The 20,836-nt window shown below is 38.6% G+C and overlaps 1 long non-coding RNA gene across 1 annotated transcript; it reads right to left on the bottom strand.

Moving 5' to 3' along the window:
- Nucleotides 1–684: 684 nt before the first annotated feature.
- LOC131510003 (uncharacterized) lies at nucleotides 685–20,386 on the bottom strand. The gene is made up of 3 exons (XR_009260857.1): nucleotides 20,299–20,386; nucleotides 13,710–13,814; nucleotides 685–1,176 (listed from the first exon to the last, which is right to left on the bottom strand). It is a non-coding gene; the product is annotated as an uncharacterized LOC131510003 (long non-coding RNA).
- Nucleotides 20,387–20,836: the final 450 nt, after the last annotated feature.

Here is a 20,836-nt window from a genome sequence, read left to right as displayed (position 1 = left end):
TATCCTAAGATTGCATGTCCTAATCTTTGGGGCCTGTGAATACGAGATATGGCTCCCATTATTGCCATATTATATGGCACTGTTGATGTTAAGCTAAGGAACTTTTCTGGGTGGTTGTGATCTAAACACATGAGCCCTTCGAATTGTTGAGTTTTCTCCAATGGATGGCAGAAAAGGAAGCCTGGAAAATTTAATCCAGGAGCAGGATTCAATGCACCACTCTGGCTTGAAGATTGAGGAGATCCCATGAGAAGGACTGCAGGCAACTTTAAGGAAGTGATGAAGGCCTCCAGCTGACAGTCATCAAGGAAACAAGGACCTGGGTCCTGTTGCTGCAAGGTACTAAATCCTGTTCACAACCTTCATGAACTTGGAAACAGATTTCTCCCCAGAGCCTCCAGGTTAGGACTCCCCCCAACACCTTGACTTCAGCCTTGTGATACTCTGAACAGAGAATCCAGAGAACTTTTGAGTTACAGACCTGTGGGCTAATAAGTGAGTATTTTTTTAAGTTTATTTATTTATTTTGAAAGAGAGAGACAGAGAGAGGGAGAGATGGAGGGGCACAGAGAATTTCAAGCTGTCAGCCACAGAGCCCGATGCAGGGCTCAATCCCACAAACCATGACATCATGATCTGAGCCAAAATCAAGAGTCAGATGCTTAACCAATTGAGACACCCAGGCGGCCCTAAATGGGCATTGTTTTAAGCTGCTAAATTTGTGGTCATTTATTTTACAGCAATAGAAAACAGATACAGTTAATTCAACAGATACAGTTAGTTCAAAGCAGAATAATCCTGCCTCCTCTTCCTACTCTACCTTCCTTGTGTTGCAATTCTCTTTGCATCAGGTGATGTGGAGTGACCCTGGGAACAGGCAGGGTCTGACTATGGGGACCTGAGGTATACATTTAGTTTGAATTTAGTGGGGTATCATTTTTATGTCACTTCTGTGAATAGTTATGGGCAGTTAACATGGTAAAGAAATGGCTTCCAGAAATTCTCCTATAATCCATTGTTCATCTGGTATCACCATAAGTAAACACATGGTCAGAAGTTGAATTGTGATGTATCCTGCAAAGCCTGATGCAGAAGTGACTAGGTCCTGGAGGGGAAGTTGAAATATAGAGACTCAATGCTGGTGGGTGGAAAACTCTTCCACTTCATAGAGGGCACCTGTAAAAGAAACTTGACAGACATTTTCCCCTAATAATTTCAGAATAATTCCAAACATTCGCATGACATTACCTAAAACAATTTTTGAAACGGAAGTAAATAAGAAAAAGGGACTTACAGGCTTTCTCAGTTTGGATTTAAATCATGACAATTTATGTGTTATTACCAATAACAACTTATGAACCAAACTGTTGTCATTAGACAAAGAAATCAAAGAATATGCAGCCAAAAATGTAGGGGAAGATTATAGCATTTCATCAGGCAATTAATTGATATAACTCTGCTACTTTCCAGGTGTTTGTAGAGGTTGTCAGCTTTGTTTAAGCTTGTAAATTATTGTATTTTTTTTTCATTTGAAAACATTCGTTTACATCATTGATTTGTACTTGCAACTTTGTATTCATCTCATCAAAGTTCATAAAGTGAATGAGTAAATAAATTTCAGGTCCCACAAACCCTGGATCTCTCTGTAAGCTTCCCTGTTGTTATTAGTCTTGGCTACTACATGCGCTATGTCCTGTTGGTTTTCTTTCTTTCTTTTTAATGTTTTTATGTTCATTTATTTTTGAGATAGAGACAGAGCATGAGTGGGGGAGGGGCAGAGAGACAGAAGGAGACACAGAATCCGAAGCAGGCTCCAGGCTCTGAGCTGTCAGCACAGAGCCCCACGCCAGGCTCGAACTCACAGACCGTGAGATCATGACCTGAGCCAAAGTCAGAAGCTCAACCGACTGAGCCACCCAGGCACCCCAAGTCCTGTTGGTTTTCTTAAACCTTACTGTCAATGTGGTAGAAAGTACTTTATTAAATTCCCTTCAGCCTGCCCATTGGAGTGTACCATCTTTCTTCTACATGGTACCCCCACCTGATACCCTCAGTGACGTCTTGAGTCACCTTACAAAATGGTTAGTCTCTCACAATGAAGAGGAGAAAGTGGGCTTCTCTGGGTAATAGAGTTGTAACGGCTAAGGAAAAGCCACCTTTCACCTGAGGGTGAAATTTAATACCCCTTAATTTTTAATAACTTAAAAAAATTAATTTATGCTCAGTGGAGAAAGCTTGAACATTTTAACAACAGTAGAATAATAATATAACAATTAGAATTTCCTATCGATATTTAACTACATTATCTTTAAATATTTTTTCTGTATATAACTACATTTTAGATTTTGTTGTTCTCCATCTACTCTTTTCTAGCTTCCTTTTGTATTTAGCAATATAGAATGGCTTTCCCGGGATTATTCTTTTCTACCCCAGTTTTAACAAATTTTATTGTTTTGCTTACTGCAGAAATTAAACATCATGACCATTCTACACAGTGCAGAAACAGGTAAGAAAAAAGAAAAGGGAATCCAAACCATCCAGAACTGTCATCAGCATTATTATTAATGGTAGTCACTATTAACATTTTAATGCAACATATTTTTTGATGACTGTATTATATTTCATGAAATGGATGCACTGTAACTTAGTGAAAAAATCTAATACGTTGGATTATTAGGTTCTAGGTTCATTTCAGTTTTTTACAGTTACCTGAGATAAACATCTTTGTTCATTTACTTTTGTATATAGATCTCTGATTACCTTCATGGGATAAATTCCATTTTTAATGCTTAGCCTGTTTTAATGGTGCAGAAGTCAAAAATAATAAATGGCTCGTCATTAGCCAGGTGCCTAGGGCTTTGCAACCTTCCTCAAAGAATAGACTCCCTAGGGCAGCTCCATTATCTGTTGACTTGCTGGGAGAACATTAGAACCAAAAGCCAATGATATCCAAGGAGCATAATATAGTATGTCTTAAAGTCTAATTACATCTAATCCATTATGAAACACGTAGCTGGCCTTTCCAAAATGTTTTCCTCAGTATATTTTAAATGTGTATTTACAGAAAATCTTATTTTACTATAAAATCTCTTCTTGTGTTGCTTGAAATTCTTGTGCCCCTTCAACACCTAATTTAATCGTTCATAATATTCTGAGGCCACTGAAGAAAACTTAAGGACCCTGGCTCAAAAAAAAAAAAAAAACAAAAACCAAAAAAACCCCCAAAAAACCCCACAAACACATTTATTGTCTTCAAGCCAGAAGTCTCCAAGGAGTTGTATTTCCCTTTAGCAGTTGAATAAAATAGAGTAAACCCTAATTTTGAGTGCAGGAAGTCCAGATCTCTCTCAATGCATTTCTGGGTCTCTTTTGGCTGTTTGCACACTTGCATTGGTTGCTGCTTATGGATTACTGCCCTGAACTTCTCCATCGGTCCCCTCTTGCAGCTTGAAAACATTTCTTTGTACCATGCTACACTGTGATCTACTTTGACCCAGGCAAGGATACAGGTCCCCCTCTTAGTTAGGAAAAGCTAATATCAGATTGTAGCACTGACAAAACTTTATGAGAAACTGGGGATTAGAGAGAGTTATAATACAGATATGGAGGAGTAGTAAAACTGAATATTGGGAATAACTGCTGTAAAAATGTAATTACTCTGACCCCCACAGAAGGTCTCTCAGTGTTCATCTCTTTCTTATGAGCCTGGTCTGCAGTCATGTTGCAGGGGCCAGTTAACCCTATAGATTATAGACCCCAACCCAGTATTCTCCACTCTGATTCTAGACTTGGATGTCCTACCCTGTAATGGGAATTGAAGAATGTGGCACTCGGCAAAAATATAATAAACATTGCAAGGAGGCAACTGTAACCCCCGTGAATGATAAATTTTTTATATTCAGAAACAAAATGCTTGGCTTGAAGCATTTGGAATATGTCACTGTTTCAGGATTTTCTGAGAAAAATGGGTAGTTACTTGCCTGAAATATCTATAACTAAAAGACTTATCAAACTATTCTCTCAAAACAAAGGGCATACCTGCATGAAGAACAATTTCTAGGTTCATTCCAGAATAGAGAACAGATTTTTTACATCCTTCCCCATTCAATCATATTTATAACTTCAATGATAATTTTAATAACTTATCTCCAACAGCTAAAATAAATTGCTGGCAGATTTAAATACTATTTTGTTTCCCACATGCAACCACACCACTGGGCCGAATATTTTAGAATGTTTAAGTCCACCCCTTGCACCCAAACCCTTTCATAGATTCAATTCATAATCCTTGGTCCATCTCAAGACCTTTTAATTATTTTCTCTGCCTGGTACTTCTGAAAGTAGTCCACTTCTGAAAAATGCCCCTCTCACAAATGATTGATTACTAGCTATTTAGTCTATCAGTCTATTATTTAGGTATTAGTCTATTTCACAAACATTGGTCTAGAGTTTTGATTGCCAACTCTTTGAAGGCAGAGACGTTTTTAATTTTATTTTTAGCGATGCCAAACACATCATCCAATAAATAATGTACTGTGTCTTACTTCAAAGTTGCTATTGATTAGGAGATTGTACCATTGATTTAGTAAAAGCTCTTCAGAAAACAAACAAAAGTCCTACTGAATTAAATGTACATATTGATTACTAAGCTCATCTCAATTTTAGAAGCATTAATATGGGGGTGAAGAAAATAACAAAGCTCATTTTAGATAGAAGATGTATTTTAGATAGAAGATATATGGCATCGTGAAATATGAACTCTCACAGCTCTGGGATCTTAAAGGTCAACTATTCCATCTTCTTCTCAAATGTTGGAATCTTTCCAGAGTGGGTGAGCTTAATTTAGGATTAATGGATAGAATCCAGGGAAGCATGGACTCTGAAATTTTAGGCAGAATTGTTTTTGTATGCGTGTACAGATTTTTCTTAAGAAAACGTCAACTTATTCTATTAGCCTCGGAAAGTCATTACCGGCTTTAACACTCCTAAGACGATTCATCTAGATCCCCTTGTGGTTGTTCATCCAGTCTAAGCTTGAATATCTCTAAAAGGAATTCACTCAACATTCAACACTTCTATTAAAAAGCTCAACTTGACCAAAAATTTTCTTCCCTATCCTTGGTTCTGGTCCAGAACGCCTATATTTGTTGAATGTTTTATATATATATATATTATATATATATATATATATATATATATATATATATATATATATCCCATATATATTCTCTCTATATATAGAATATATATAATGTTTTATTATAAGTAATGATGAGAGACATTGATTAGTAGCTTAATTGATATATGTTGGTTTATTGATATATGAAGGACTGATGTGAAGACCATGAAATCAGATTTATTTATTTTTTCTTTTCTGATAAATTTATGTTTTCATTGTTCTTTTTTTGTTCTAATTTAGAATGTGAATAATTTAAGAAGTAAGTTAATTTGGTGAAGGGATAGTGCTCAATAAACGTTAACTGAATGCATTGATTAGATAAATAATGAATGAGTGGATGAAAGGGAGTGTAACTAAATATGTGGAATATAAATTAATGAATAAATGAATGTGCAGATTAATATAATGAATAACTTAACACTTGTGGGTCTAAAATTCTAGGTTTCACATGTGTAAATTATTGAGATTCTTGTTGGACTGTGTCAGTGTTATTTATAATCACAAATAATTTCAGTATAAGAAGTTCACTTCTCAAGGTAGATTCTTTCAGTCCTCCATTCTCCCATCTACCCTTTCATCTCCCCCAGCAAAGGTTTTCCAACTCTTGTGCGTATTTTAGGGGAAGAAGAAATGGTATGGTGAAGTATGATAGACACCGGGGAACAGCAGTGGATAAGAAAAGCCTATGATGCTACATAGCTGCCATCAAAGCTACTGGGATCACAGAATTTTCCATTTAAAAGATACACTAGTGACTACAGTTGTTCAATTTCCTCACCTTATTGTTAGGAAAACTCAGACCCAGAAAAAGAACCAGTAGAAGCTCTAGATTCAGTATATTCATGATCCCTAAACTGTAAAACCAGGAAAACAGATGAGGCACACATGATTAAGAGAGATTTTAGTTTAGGGAAAATGTGTAGCTGTTCTCTTACGAACATAATATCCTTGGAAACCTGGCATAAATTGACAGAAACCCTGAAAAAATAAACCATGAACATTCACTTACATACATGCCCACACACATATTTCTCATGTAACTATTTTTGCCCTGTTGTCAGGAGCTAAGGAGGTAGCATGTGATGGAGAAGCATCAGGAAGAATCAGAAGACTGAGGAGCTGGGCTTTGTTCTGCCACTGATGTGCTCTTTGGTCTTGAGTGGGTGGCAATCCTCTCTGTGTCTCTGTCTCTCTGTAAACTGAGAGGGCTAGATGCAGGGTCCCCTTCCTCTAGATTTTCAGATGGAAGACATCTTCTGACACAATGATCTATAAGCACTCCAGCTTTCTGGGAAGGGTTTTATTTGTTTCACTGGTTTATTATTATTATTATTATTATTATTATTATTATTATCATTATCATTATTATTATTATTGGAAGCACTGCCTAAGACTGGGGGATGGCAGGTATGAATTCTGCAAGGTAGTCTTGTCCTTTAACAAACCATAGAACACTTATCCCAGCTATATTGTGACCACCTTTAGACTTTACTGGAAAGCCAAGTCTAATAAAATAGTTCATTAAACTTCACATTTCTTCCAAATACTTGATATAGATTCTTTCTTTCTTTCTTTCTTTCTTTCTTTCTTTCTTTCTTTCTTTCTTTCTTTCTTTCTTTCTTTCTTTCTTTCTTTCTTTCTTTCTTCTTTCTTTCTTTCTTCTTCCCTGGCATGTAACAAGTCGCCTACTTTCCTGTACATTTTGGGGGAAACTGGTGGAAAAGACTCAGGAGTCTATGATGGAATTTTTTTTTTTTTAAATCATGGAGAGTCTGTAAGGCATTGATTTGCACCAAATGTAACTGCTTTTTGCTGTAGCTGTTAATTGATGATATTACATTATAAGGTGAGTACAGACAGCACAGCAATTCAAAGCAGAAAAGTAATAGACAGTGACGCATAATTTTAAAACTTTTTAGAGGTTGGGATTGTAGTGAAAGAGAGGTGGGTATACAGCAAGAAATGCCCCCAAGAACCCTAGGTCCTGTTCAACCTTTCCAAAACCTCAAGGAACAGACCCAGAAGAGAAAACAGTGGACAGAAGAGAAGGAATGAACCCGTGACATCTATTGAGCGTCTTAAATTTGTCAAATAGTGTAAATTCTTCATGAGCGTCAGTAGGTGATTTCAGATTAATCAATTAAATAATGCATTCGTTTAGTAAATACGCATTCAAAATCTACTACTTGCCAGATACTGTGCTCAGTACTAGGTATTCAGTAGTGAACAAAACAGTCCTGATTCTCCTGGAATTTAGCAATGGAGCCCTTTGGCTTTCCTTTTTATTATTTTAACTGTCCCCTGAGATAGGCAAGCTAGAGTGCTTGCCCAATAGGACCTGAGGCAAAGGTTTTGATGCAAAAGACTGTATTTGGAAATCCATCCCAGGTAACACAGTGAGGATGTGGGAAAGGGACATAAGGAAGGGAGGAGGCTAGAAGGGGGTTTGTAAATAAGTGGGTGACCTGTGTGGGTAAGTGGGGCTCAGTCTTGCTGGGGATTTTCTAAGAGACTGTGTAGAACACATCTCAGAATTGGCCTATGCAGGGCACAAGGAAGCTGAGGCATTCACCCACAAACTCCTGTCCCTCATTGGTTGAGGTCCTCCAGTCATGAACTCTCTGGCACATTCAGTATGCCCTGCACTAGCTTGCTGCTTCCCAGAGAACCCCACCAGGCAGAAATGCAGAGAGCCATGGGAGTCTTCAGGACCTGTCTGGGAGAGCTGGGGGCACATGGGCTGGGCATGGCACTGGCAGTGTCTATCATGTGATTATCCTCATTTTATAGAAAAAGAAACTTAGGCTTGAGTAGTCACCCACCTAGTAGGTATTAGAATTCATAAAAAACTCAGTAGTCTTTTACTGCACCCTAGTCCTCAAACAGGGTGTGGAGTTATCCCCTAGTAAGCTCTGGATGACAATGAAGCCATGTCTCTGGAAGGATGGGGTAGGTTCCTGGGTCAGAGGCAGGCTGACATCAGATGGAACCACACAGGCTCGGAGGCCAAGTCCTTTCTTCTCAGTGGATTCTGAATGAGCAGCCCCAATACAATATTGTGATTCATAGGAAATACATATTTGGTCATTTCGATGACCAAAATGTATTTCCAATATGTATTTGGTCTTTTTCCACAGTTACTGGCTCACAGCCTGGGATTTCTTGTGATGACAGCAATAAAGTTGTCTTTGTTATGTTAATGAGGTGACTTTTGAAAAGCCCTTAGGTAACTTATGGATGGGGCTGGTTGCCATGGGAGCCAATCAGGTGTTTAGAGAATTGGAACTCTCAGTCCATCACCCCCTACACACAACTCTGGAGGGGGAGGCGGTGGTGCTGAAGATCCAGTTCAATTGCAAATGGCCAATGATTTAATCAATGAAGTCTTCATAAAAACCCAAAAGGACAGGGTTCAAAGGGTTAGCAAACACTTCCACACCCAGAGGGTGGTGCACTCCAACTGCATGGGAAGGAGGTTCCTGTGCTAGGAAGCCTCCTGAACCAAACCCTATGTATTTCTTGGTCTGACTCTTCATTCACATCCTTTATAATATCCTTTAATGAACTGGTAAATGTAAGTGTTTCTCTGAATATTGTGAGCCACTGTAGCAAATTAATCAGACTCAAACAGGGGGTTCTGGGATCCTTTGATCAGAAGCACAGGTGATAACCTGGCCTTGTGACTGGTGTCAGAAGGGGTACTGGGCTGTGGTGGGAGGCAGTCTTCTGGGACTGAGCCCTTAACCTGTGATCTGTTGCTAATTCCAGGTAAACAGTGTCAGAATTGAATTAAACTGCAGGATACCCAGTGATGTAGGACCCTTGCTTGTTGTCTTGGGGAAATCTCCCCACACATTTGGTGAGCAGAAGTGTCAGAAGTGAAGTGTTTAGTGGAAGTAATAAAGGAAACACACAGGAGATAGATTGACCTGAAATTTTTCTCTAAAGCAGGTGGAACACTGAGTTTTTCTAATAAACCCAGGCCCTGGGCCCTTGTTGGCATTGAAGGAGGTTGGGAGAAGAAAAGGAGTGACTTCCTTTTTAACTCTGAAGGCTTATAAAGCCTAACTGGAAGCACATGATGTTGAAAGTAGCTCAGTGTCACGGAAATTCATTGAGTCAAGTTGGCCAGGTCTAGCTGTGACTGACCTGTAGGAACCGTTCCACCTCCAGAGGAAGGACTCCATTTCCTCATTCATAAAAGAGAAATATCATCTCCGTCATAGGATTGCTGTTTAGATTATCATGGTGATTCAATGAGATGCTGTGGGTGTCAGCCTGGCTCCCCAGGCAATAGAGCCTGAGGCACAGTTTGTGTGCTGACATTTATTGGGTGTGGGTTTGAAAACCCGGAAACCTCTAAGATGGACGAAGAAGGCAATGTGTCTGCTCGTTCCCCCTGGGTCCCCTGTTTCTCACTGGTAAAAGCTGTTAAGAAGTTAATTCTGTACTTAATTCTTTAACCCTCTGCTGTTGAGTTGTGTCACCTGCTCCTTGTGGCTGCTTCTGAAGCAGAGTCCTCATTTGCCAAGGTTGAGAGCAGGTAACCTGGTGCAGGAGCCCCATGACTCCCACCCCCAAGGGAGGCCATACAAGATGAGGCGGTGGTGGATGTGGCCAGGGCTTTATGACAATGGACATGGGACCTGGTGTTACTGCTGCTCCTAGGACAGAGCCTGGCAGCCAGGAGGGACTGAGGTCTGTGGAGGTACATGAACTGGGTCAGGCACAGTATGTACGAAATACCTTTAACTGTGTAAAGGATAAAGCAGTCCATTTTTATTTTTTTATTTTTTATTTTTTTATTTTTTTAAATTTTTTTTGTTTTTTTTTTATTTTTTTATTTTATTATTTTTTTTTATTTTTTAATATATGAAATTTACTGTCAAATTGGTTTCCATACAACACCCAGTGCTCATCCCAAAAGGTGCCCTCCTCAATACCCATCACCCACCCTGCCCTCCCTCCCACCCCCCATCAACCCTCAGTTTGTTCTCAGTTTTTAACAGTCTCTTATGCTTTGGCTCTCTCCCACTCTAACCTCTTTTTTTTTTTTTTTTTCCCTTCCCCTCCCCCATGGGTTTCTGTTACGTTTCTCAGGATCCACATAAGAGTGAAACCATATGGTATCTGTCTTTCTCTGTATGGCTTATTTCACTTAGCATCACACTCTCCAGTTCCATCCACGTTGCTACAAAAGGCCATATTTCATTTTTTCTCATTGCCACGTAGTATTCCATTGTGTATATAAACCACAAGTTCTTTATCCATTCATCAGTTGATGGACATTTAGGCTCTTTCCATAGTTTGACTATTGTTGAGAGTGCTGCTATAAACATTGGGGTACAAGTGCCCCTATGCATCAGTACTCCTGTATCCCTTGGATAAATTCCTAGCAGTGCTATTGCTGGGTCATAGGGTAGGTCTATTTTTAATTTTCTGAGGAACCTCCACACTGCTTTCCAGAGCGGCTGCACCAATTTGCATTCCCACCAACAGTGCAAGAGGGTTCCTGTTTCTCCACATCCTCTCCAGCATCTATAGTCTCCTGATTTCTTCATTTTGGCCACTCTGACTGGCGTGAGGTGATATCTGAGTGTGGTTTTGATTTGTATTTCCCTGATAAGGAGCGACGTTGAACATCTTTTCATGTGCCTGTTGGCCATCCGGATGTCTTCTTTAGAGAAGTGTCTATTCATGTTTTCTGCCCATTTCTTCACTGGGTTATTTGTTTTTCGGGTGTGGAGTTTGATGAGCTCTTTATAGATTTTGGATACTAGCCCTTTGTCCGATGTGTCATTTGCAAATATCTTTTCCCATTCCGTTGGTTGCCTTTTAGTTTTGTTGGTTGTTTCCTTTGCTGTGCAGAAGCTTTTTATCTTCATAAGGTCCCAGTAATTCACTTTTGCTTTTAATTCCCTTGACTTTGGGGATGTGCCGAGTAAGAGATTGCTACGGCTGAGGTCAGAGAGGTCTTTTCCTGCTTTCTCCTCTAAGGTTTTGATGGTTTCCTGTCTCACATTCAGGTCCTTTATCCATTTTGAGTTTATTTTTGTGAATGGTGTGAGAAAGTGGTCTAGTTTCAACCTTCTGCATGTTGCTGTCCAGTTCTCCCAGCACCATTTGTTAAAGAGACTGTCTTTTTTCCATTGGATGTTCTTTCCTGCTTTGTCAAAGATGAGTTGGCCATATGTTTGTGGGTCTAGTTCTGGGGTTTCTATTCTATTCCATTGGTCTATGTGTCTGTTTTTATGCCAATACCATGCTGTCTTGATGATTACAGCTTTGTAGTAGAGGCTAAAGTCTGGGATTGTGATGCCTCCTAAAGCAGTCCATTTTTATAAATGACTTCAGATCTACAGATTTCATTTCTGGTGCCTAATTTTTACATTTTTCTTTCTTTACTTTGTTGTCACTTGTCCTAGACAGAGATGCTCTTTCTATATATTGTAATAAAAAATGTTTAATGAACAAATCAGTGAAGAATATTACCTAATTTTATGAACAACTGTCTATGTAAGGGCATATCAGTAAAACTAGATGTCATTTATTACACACTTATTCCATGTAGTGGGCCAGACATTTCACACATGTGACCTCAATCTTCACAATCCCATTATTATCCCTATTTTATAGGTGAGGAAACTGAGGATTAGAGAAGTTAAGGATATTGTTTAAAGTCACAAAGTTGGTATATTGCAAGAAATGTGCTAGCATTTTGTAGCTTCCATTTTCTTCTCATTTACTCTGTTTTCTTTTAGGAAAAGAAAACATTGTTGCATTTTAGGGTTCACAGGTATGGTTTGCATGACTGAGGTAGTGGGAAGTGTTAGTGGGCATGACCATCATGTTTCTGTGGTCCTAGCAATTGGGACAGACCTACATGTTTATCCCAAACAACTGACTGCACACATGCCTATTTGAATTTTGCTTTGAAATCAATGTTACAGAATATTAAGTTCCACAAGGACAGAGTCTGTGTCTACTTCACCTTTATATCCCCCAAGCCTAGAAGAACATTGGTATATATTCAGCTTATAAAATGACAGGATAGATCAAATAAGGCATGGCCATAAGACTCTGAACATCAAGGCAGAGGTCAGCAGAACACGGTCCATAGACCAAATCCAGCCTTCTGCCAGCTTGTGTAAATAAAGATTTATTGAAACACCTTTAAGCCCATTCATTAATATATTATCTATGACTGCTTTTGTGGGTTTTTTTATTAAAATTTTTTTTAATGTTTATTTTTGAGAGAGAGACAGAGCACAAGCAGAGGAAGGGCAGAGAGAGAGGGAGACAGAGAATCTGGAGCAGGTTCCAGGCTCTGAGCTGTCAGCACAGAGCCCGACGTGAGGCTTGAACCCACAAACCCTAAGATCATGACCTGAGCTGAAGTCAGATGCTTGACCTACTGAGCCACCCAGGCGCCCCTGCTTCTGTGTTTGTATTACAACAGGAGAAGTGAGAAGTTGCAATAGAGACTAAATGGTTCACAAAGGCAAAAATGTTTGTTGTGTGATCCTTTATAGAAAAAGTTTGCCCATTCATGCCCTAAAGTATGCTTGAAATAGAATCAGAAGCTGCAATAAAAAGTTTAGATAAGTAGAAAAGGTTTAGGTTATAAAAATGCCCTTCTGCCACCCCTCCCTTGTTTTCAGCTGAAAATGAAATCTAGTTATTGTAATGTCATATTAAATGTGTAAAAATGGAACAAAGTCAAATGCCTAACAAGTGAGGTGTGATTTAAATGCATTGTGCAATGCTGTGCCACCACTAAAAAGATTGCTGTAGGACAATTTATAAACAACAGAAAAAGGGATACAACACAATACATGTAAAAAATCAAAATCCTAAATTCCATTTCATTCTACTTTTGTGCCAGAAATGTATATACATTTATAAGTTAAAGAAATGTAGAATGAAACACCAGAACAGTACCAATGTTCTGATGATAGAATTATGGATCATTTTAATTTTCTGCTTTATGCTTACCTGCATTTTCTATTCTCCTCTACAATGCACAGGCAGTTTTCCAGAATAAAAAAGTTGAATTTTGAAAACATTTAAAAAAATATATGCAATAGGGGCACCTGGATGCCTCAGTCGCTTAAGCGTCTGACTCTTCATCTCAGCTTAGGTCATGATCTCACGGTTCCTGAGTTTGAGCCCTGCATCAGGCTCTAGGCTGTCAGTATGGAGCCTGCTTGGGATTCTCTCTCTCTCTCCCTCTTTCCCTGGCCCTCCCCTGCTGTACTTTCTCTCTTTCTCTCTCAAAATAAATAAACTTAAATAAAAATAAAATATACATATATATTTGTTTTATTTATATATATAAGCATATTATATATAAGCATATTATATATAAGCATATTATATATAAGTATATTATATATAAGCATATTATATATAAGCATATTATACACACACACACACACACACATAAATCTCTTATGATATAGGAATATGAAAATAAAAGTCCAGAACAATATTTTTATAAAGGAGAATGGCTAGTTAAGAGGCCACCCACCTTTTTTTTTCTTGTAAATTTCTCTTTCCTCTGGGGCTTCTTCTCCATTAGATTATTGTGGCCTCCACTACATCAGGCCCCAGGGAACCCATACCTCCTTTAAAGCTGCAAAACATGAATTGAAATAACTTTTCATGTTTTTCTTTGCTCAGTTGAGACAGGCTGACATTTTCAAAAAGAACTTTAATACTCAGTGAACAAAAAGGCAATAATTACAGAAAATACAAGAGGCATAACAGTTGTCATGTTTAAAATACAAGCCTCTAGTCCTCTAAAGGGCTGATTCCTGGTGGAATCTGAAGAAAACTTGGCTCCCTGCTGGAACCTTGCCTAATTCCCCTGAAGTGGGTACCATTACATTTCTGCCACCTGGAATTATTCTTGGGCCAGCTAGTCTCTGTATTCATTGAGGATAAAATATCCCTTGCTCTATCCATCTGTGGCTTTCCCACCTGGTTCCCCTCCAGGAGACATTACAGTTCATCCAGAGATGACTGACAAGGTGAGAAAAATTTAGCAGTTCCTCACACCACACACACCCGCACACACACACGCATACACACACACACACACACTGCACCATACCTGTAGAAAACGTAGAAACTATCATTTGGTTATTTAGATGAGAATCTCTTGACGATCACATGCAGGGAAGTGGCCAAGTTAAACTCCATCCATTTCAGGTTTATAAAATGATAATTTATCACATGTCCAAATGTCACAAACTGCACATATGCAGTGACAGAACATGTTCAAGTCTCTCCATCTTCATGTATAAGATAGAAATCCAGGAGGCATTAAAATCCCAAACTTCTCACCTTTACCCTTGCTCATGCTCTTGAGTCCCTCTGTGATATCACTTCCCTGTTCCCTTGTCTTTCAGGAGCCTTCTCTGTAGCCCCTACAAAGAAGTGATGCCTTTCTCCACTGAGATAATGAAATCTTGCTTGCATCTCCTTGTACCTTGGACCCAGAAACTGATCTGTGCTAAAACTAATTACATCACTTTTATATTTCTATAAGCAGCTTTAGGGCAAGAACTATATTTTCATGTTGTATCTTCTATTCAGCTTTTAGAAAAGTGTCTCACCTGTGACAGAGAGGCTCAAGAAATAGTTGCTGAATTGTTGAATAAATGTATTTTAGTAATTATGGGGAATTTTAAAGAGATCAATCTAGGATCAATGCATGGAAGTTCCCAGGAGATCAACTTATATTCAGTTTAAAAAAGAACTTTCTCAGAGTCCACACTGCATTATGTTTAATGGATTTTGTCTTTCTGGAAAATAACACTGGGTGTATTGTGTTCAAGATAAAAGTCTACTTTTGAGGAATATCATAATGGAGATTCACTCAAGAAATGAAGGATTGGACAAGATGTCCTCTAAAATTCTTTCCAGCTTTATCTTGCTGTTAATTCTAAATCCAGATGCAGGCAAGAAATCTCATCAGAATAAGTTTTTATCATTTGTTCAGGCTATCAGCAGGTGAGGCTGTCTCTACATTGGGTGTATCCATCCTTGGTTCGTTTTTTCCTACATAGTCCTCCTTTTCTCGAGCATAGTGATTAAAATCTATTATGTGACATCATAACATCTAAAAAGCCATCAGCAACCACTGAAGAGAAACTGGCATTTCTTGGGAATCCATGAAGTACATTATTTTATATGGGGATAACATGGCTTTGAGTTAAATATTTGCCAGGTTTTTTCCCCCATCTTCCCTTAAAGGGCTAGTTTCCTGAAGCTGGGTTTTGGTTTCTTAGAATTGCCTTGTCCTACTGCCTAGCCTACCTGTGCTACTGAAATCCTATTTGCAGCAACCAAATTACTTTCTCTGAATCCAATTTATACAGTGACATATGGGGGATTCCAAAAGGGAAAGTTTCCATTCATATCCAGCAAATCATCTTTACGGGAAGAAAGTTAGGAGCAAACTTGGTGACATACAGAGAAATTTAACTTCTGGAAACCATCATCTTCCATTTTTAAATTAATTCTCTGTAAAGTAGTTGGGACCAGAATAAGTTTGTGCCTATTTTCAGACCAATTAACCATTAATGAGTGATGATGAATTTACCTTACTAAGCAATTTTGCAAAATTGGTTTTCATTTTTTGCCTATCTCCCTCTTTGTATGTTTGTATCATTCATGTCATGGGCACTGTTTAATAAGGATATAATTCAAGAAATTAAATGCCAAATTTCTGGTTTTACCCCTTTCCTCTTTAAAAAGATAATATTTATAGAATTACTTTGGTTCAAAACTATTGTATATGTGAGATTTTTAACATAAATGATTCATTATTAGGTCAATTTCTTTGTCTATTAGCTTCACTTGTTTGGGTTTTCTTGGTTCTGAATACCAGGAATGTTGTTTCAACTGCTGTTTGACACATTTGTGAGTAAAATCACAAGATTAAAAATGCCCCCATACAGAGAATAAAATATCATGCTAGAATTCTATAGAAATTCTATACTATTACTCCTGGGAACCCTCACATAGCTGTTGGAGAGTGGAAACTGAGGCCTTAACATTACACATACCACATACAAGGTTGGTGACAGTAATAATTAAGGATAACAAACTTCATTGGGCACTTGTGATGCCACAGTCAGCCTTCTAAGTGCTTTTCCCTTGTCTGCTCATTTAATGCATTCATTCTTTGGGATTGTTGCTATTATTAGTAAAAGACGAGAAAAAATAAGACATGGAAAGATTAAGTATTTTGCCTAAGGTTCCCAAACTAGTAAGTGAAGGAATCAGGATCTGAAATCAGGCAGAATGGTTCCCAAACCTTGCTCGTACACATTATGCTATTCTGCCTTTTTGTCAGAAATACGTGGACTCATTTTGTGTACAGTCTATAAATGTCTGCATATATATAGAAGAGGAGAAATACACACACACACATACACATACGTATATCCTACATGTATATTGTTCTCTTTCATTTGCAAAGCTTTGCCTCTAAACAGGGAAAGGATGACTAACAGTTCCTTCTGGTTGGTTGATTATCATAATACAAATTCCTACAAAAGGAAAGCCATTGCCCTAGCTAATCTTAACATCCCTACATCAGTAGCTATTTCAAGAAAAAGCAATTCCCATCTGTTATAGAAACATATTTGGTGACAGCACACATCTTCTTACCCTAGTACCATCCCATTGCAATGCAACGGTGAAAACAGCATGATTTTCTTCGTTAATTCTGGAAAGCTCTATCTAAGCCAAAACATGTGAAGGGACTCAACGCCTTCTTGTTTGTAATCTGCAAAAGTAGGGCTGTTAACCTTTGTCTCTCCTTTTGAGTTCACCGGAATGGTCAGATGTATGTAACAATCAAATCTTTTAGTTTTATGTGCTTTTCTCAGAATATAATAGACATCTGTTATTTTTCTGCTGAGAAAATTTTTCCTTTAGGGAAATAGTCCACCCCCACCTGGTGGAATTGTCATTCACGTGGTCCTGCTTGCCTGGGACTGGGATGGGCTTGTAGGGGCCAACGGCAGGCTGCCCCAAGACGGGCCATTTTGGCATGAAGAGTATTTTGAATTACAAAGCAATCACAACCCTGTACATTCAAGAAAAACTCTTTACCTTTCCCCTCAACTACCTAAAAAGAATTTAGATAGAAGATCTGCTCCCGGAAGAGAACTATCACCATAGATCACTATGTTAAGAAATGAACTAGGTATAGTAGACAGAGAGAACACAAGTAAGACCTATGTGATCAAGTTCTCTTTGTCCCATTGTTTCTGAGGGGCCCAGTGAACATTTGTTTACCAAACATTTACTCTTTTTTTTATCTTCCTGTGAATTGCATTTCTTCTCTTTGAAGTCTTAGATTCCTACCCGCCCTTCCCCTTAGTTCTGGACGTCATGTATTCGTCATTTTTGCCTGACTGTCCTTGGAATTGCATGTCTGTGTGGATTTCCCATATGTACAAAATTAAATTTGATTTTCTCCCATTAATATGTCTCGTGTCAATTTGATTCTGAGTCTGGCTAGAAGGACCTTGAAGGGGAGTGGAAATTCTTCCTCTTCAGCAGGCTTGTGACCCAGGCTGGCCAATCAGTGTGCCTTACCTGCCTGGATGCTGAGATTGTTTCAGGGGCAGGCATGTAACCATAGATGTGACAGAGTTTTTCCCTAGACTTCTCCATTGAGAAGAGTGCCTTTCTTTCCTTTCTTGAAGATTTCGAGGTATAAGGATAGTTTAAGCCTGGGATTGCTGAGAGCCTTTGTTGTCATGTGAAATGATTCTGCATGAAAAATTAAGCCAAAAAAGAAGACAAAAATAGATTCAAGAAGGAGGGAGAAGAGATGCAAAACCTTAAACCCTTGAATTGAGCCACATTTTAAGCTAGGATCCAATCTGGCATTTCAATTGTGCAAGCTTAAGCAAAAGGAGAGTTTCTGTCACTTATAACCAAGAGTCCTAACACATGGACCCCTAGAACCTGAGAATTGGTAGGAATTGTAATGATCTAATCTCCCACTTGGTAAGTAATGCCATCTATCACACTTTGTTGGTTAGCCAGGTTCTGTCTCTGTTCCCATTCCTCTAGTAGACAGGAGGTTTGCTATCGCACTTGGCAGTTCATTCCACCGTGGGCCAACTATAATTTCCAGACAGTTTATTTTTTCCTAGTATCAACAAGTTGTCTTCTTAAACCTCCTTTTCACTAAACTTATTGACGTTCTCTGGAGCTTCACAGAAAAGTCAACTTGCTTCTTAAAATAATTGAGAACAGTTATCTTGTCTCATTTCTTTCAAACATTCCTTCAACTTTATTTGAAAGTTAACAGACTGCTCTACTCTTCACCCTGCCCACATCATGGTTCATAAATATCTAAGTGCAAGGACCCCTAAGACTTCCATTTAGCTATCTCAGAAGCTACCTGGGAAAGTCAAAGAGGCTGTTTTTCATCCCCACATCTCCTTTAGCTGTATTTTGTTTATGTTTCTGCACACTGCTTCACTTGAAAAAAAAATGAATAGTCACTTCACATGCTGTTTTTCAGCCTTCTTAAACTATTCTTTAATGCCAGAAATAATCAGAATATGAAAAAAAATATTTCTGAATGAGGATTGATTTGCTAAAGGTTCAGTTAGGTTATTCTGGGTCATGATGCAGGGGGTTATGCTTTTAGGGAGGAAGCCTGGAATGGCTTCTATTTCTGGGAAGCTCAGAAACTACTGAAACTCTTGGATCTTTTATTGTATAAACAGCTACCATGCCTGAATATTTATGTGTTTCCAATTAAAATACTGACACTAATGATGAAAGGGAGAAATGGATTAATCTTTGGATTTGAGGGTTTTAAGTACATTTTTGGGCTAACATCAATGTACTTATTTAAAATTAAATTATAATGTTTTTCTCAAAAAATTCACAAATATAACCCCTATAATAAGAAGCCAATTCAGAGACGCCTAAGGAAAGAACTTAATAATCTGCCTCATTGCCTCTGCTTCTACTTTCTTGAGGGAATCAATATGAACTTTCTGGTTTGTATACTCCCACACCGTTTTATAAACTCATAAATATGTACACATATGTCAATTTACTTTTGCATCTTTTTTTAAATCATTTTTAAGTTTCTTTATTTATTTTGAGAGAGAGAGTGTGAGCAGGAGAGGGGCAGAGAGAGAGGGAGAGATAGAGAATCCCAAGCAGGCTCCTCACTGTCAGTGCGGAGCCTGACACCGGACGTGTTCCCACGAACTGTGAGATGATAACCTGAGCTGAAATCAAGAATCAGACACCTAACCCACTGAGCCACCCGGGGAACCCCATGTGAGTAGTTTTTTTTTTAATAAAAAAATTTTTTAATGTTTATTTTTGAGGGGGTGCGGGGGAGACAGTGCGCAAGTGGGGGAGGGGCAGAGAGAAAGATGGAGACACAGAATCCCAAGCAGGCTACAGGCTCTGAACTGTCAGCACAGAGCCTGACACGGGGCTCAAACTCACAAACTGTGAGATCATGACCTGAGCCAGAGTCGGACATTCAACTGACTGAGCCCCCCAGGTACCCCCTGAGTATCTTTTAAAAATATATTTATTTGTGGATTGAACAAATGCTTATGGAGTATTTATCATGCATCAAGCACAGTTCTAAGCATTGGGGTTACAGAGTGAGTAAAACAAAACCCCAGTCATCATGGGGCTTATATTCTAATGATGGAGAGAGATACTACACAATATAACTGGGTAAAATCCATGGTATTATTAGATAGTGAAACACATTAAAGAAAAAGTAAGTAGGAAAGAGGGATTAGAAGCATTAAAGGGTTGTATTTTACTCACTGTAATCAGAGCTTTAATACGAACAATTAGTTGTATTGGGGGAAAGGGAAGATTAAATACCAAATCCCTGGGGTAGGAGTGTCCTTGTGTGTTCAAGGAGTAGCTGGGGGCCTAGGTCTTTGGGGGTAGAGTGACTGAGGGACAGAGTAAAAGGGGATGAGGTGAGAGCAATGGTAGGGATCAGTTCCTGTAGGGCCTTAAAGGTTTTACTAAGGACTTTGAATTTTACTCTGAAAGAAACTGGTTTTGATCCAGGGAATAACATTCTGATTTACCTTTAACAGGATCACCTCGGCTGCTGGGCTGAGAATAGACTGAAGTACAAGGAGGGAGCCCAGTTGGAAGACCATTGGAGTAATCTAGGAGAAAAATGATAGAGCAAGATGGAGGAAGTGAGTGTAGCATGAATGGAGTATATGGATGGAATTTTGGATATATTTTCAAGGTCGAGTCCCCAGATTTGCTGAGGGACAAAATAGGGGTGTAACCCAAAAGGCAGAGCCAGGGATGATAGCGAGGCTATTATCGTAAAAACTGGAAGAAGAGTTACCATAAACTCAGATGAGACAGACTGTGAAATGAATAGGCATTTTCAAGAGAGAGAGATCAGAAGTTAAATTTTGAGGCATGGTTAAGTGCCAGAGACCAGCTCCAGCAACCAGTGGTTCCCGAAGGAAGAACGGTGTCGGTGAAAATAAAACACAACTAAAATAAAAACCTAGAAAATAAAAAACTAAAATAAAAAACTAAAACTAAAAAAACTAAAATAAAAACAAAAAATAAAAATGGACACAGACAACAACAGTGTGTTGA

The sequence above is a fragment of the Neofelis nebulosa genome, chromosome 1, assembly GCF_028018385.1.
Source record: "Neofelis nebulosa isolate mNeoNeb1 chromosome 1, mNeoNeb1.pri, whole genome shotgun sequence".
Classification (NCBI taxonomy): Eukaryota; Metazoa; Chordata; class Mammalia; order Carnivora; family Felidae; genus Neofelis; species Neofelis nebulosa.
The sequence above is the reverse complement of the archived record's forward strand: the minus strand, read 5'-3'. Positions and strand labels throughout refer to the sequence as shown.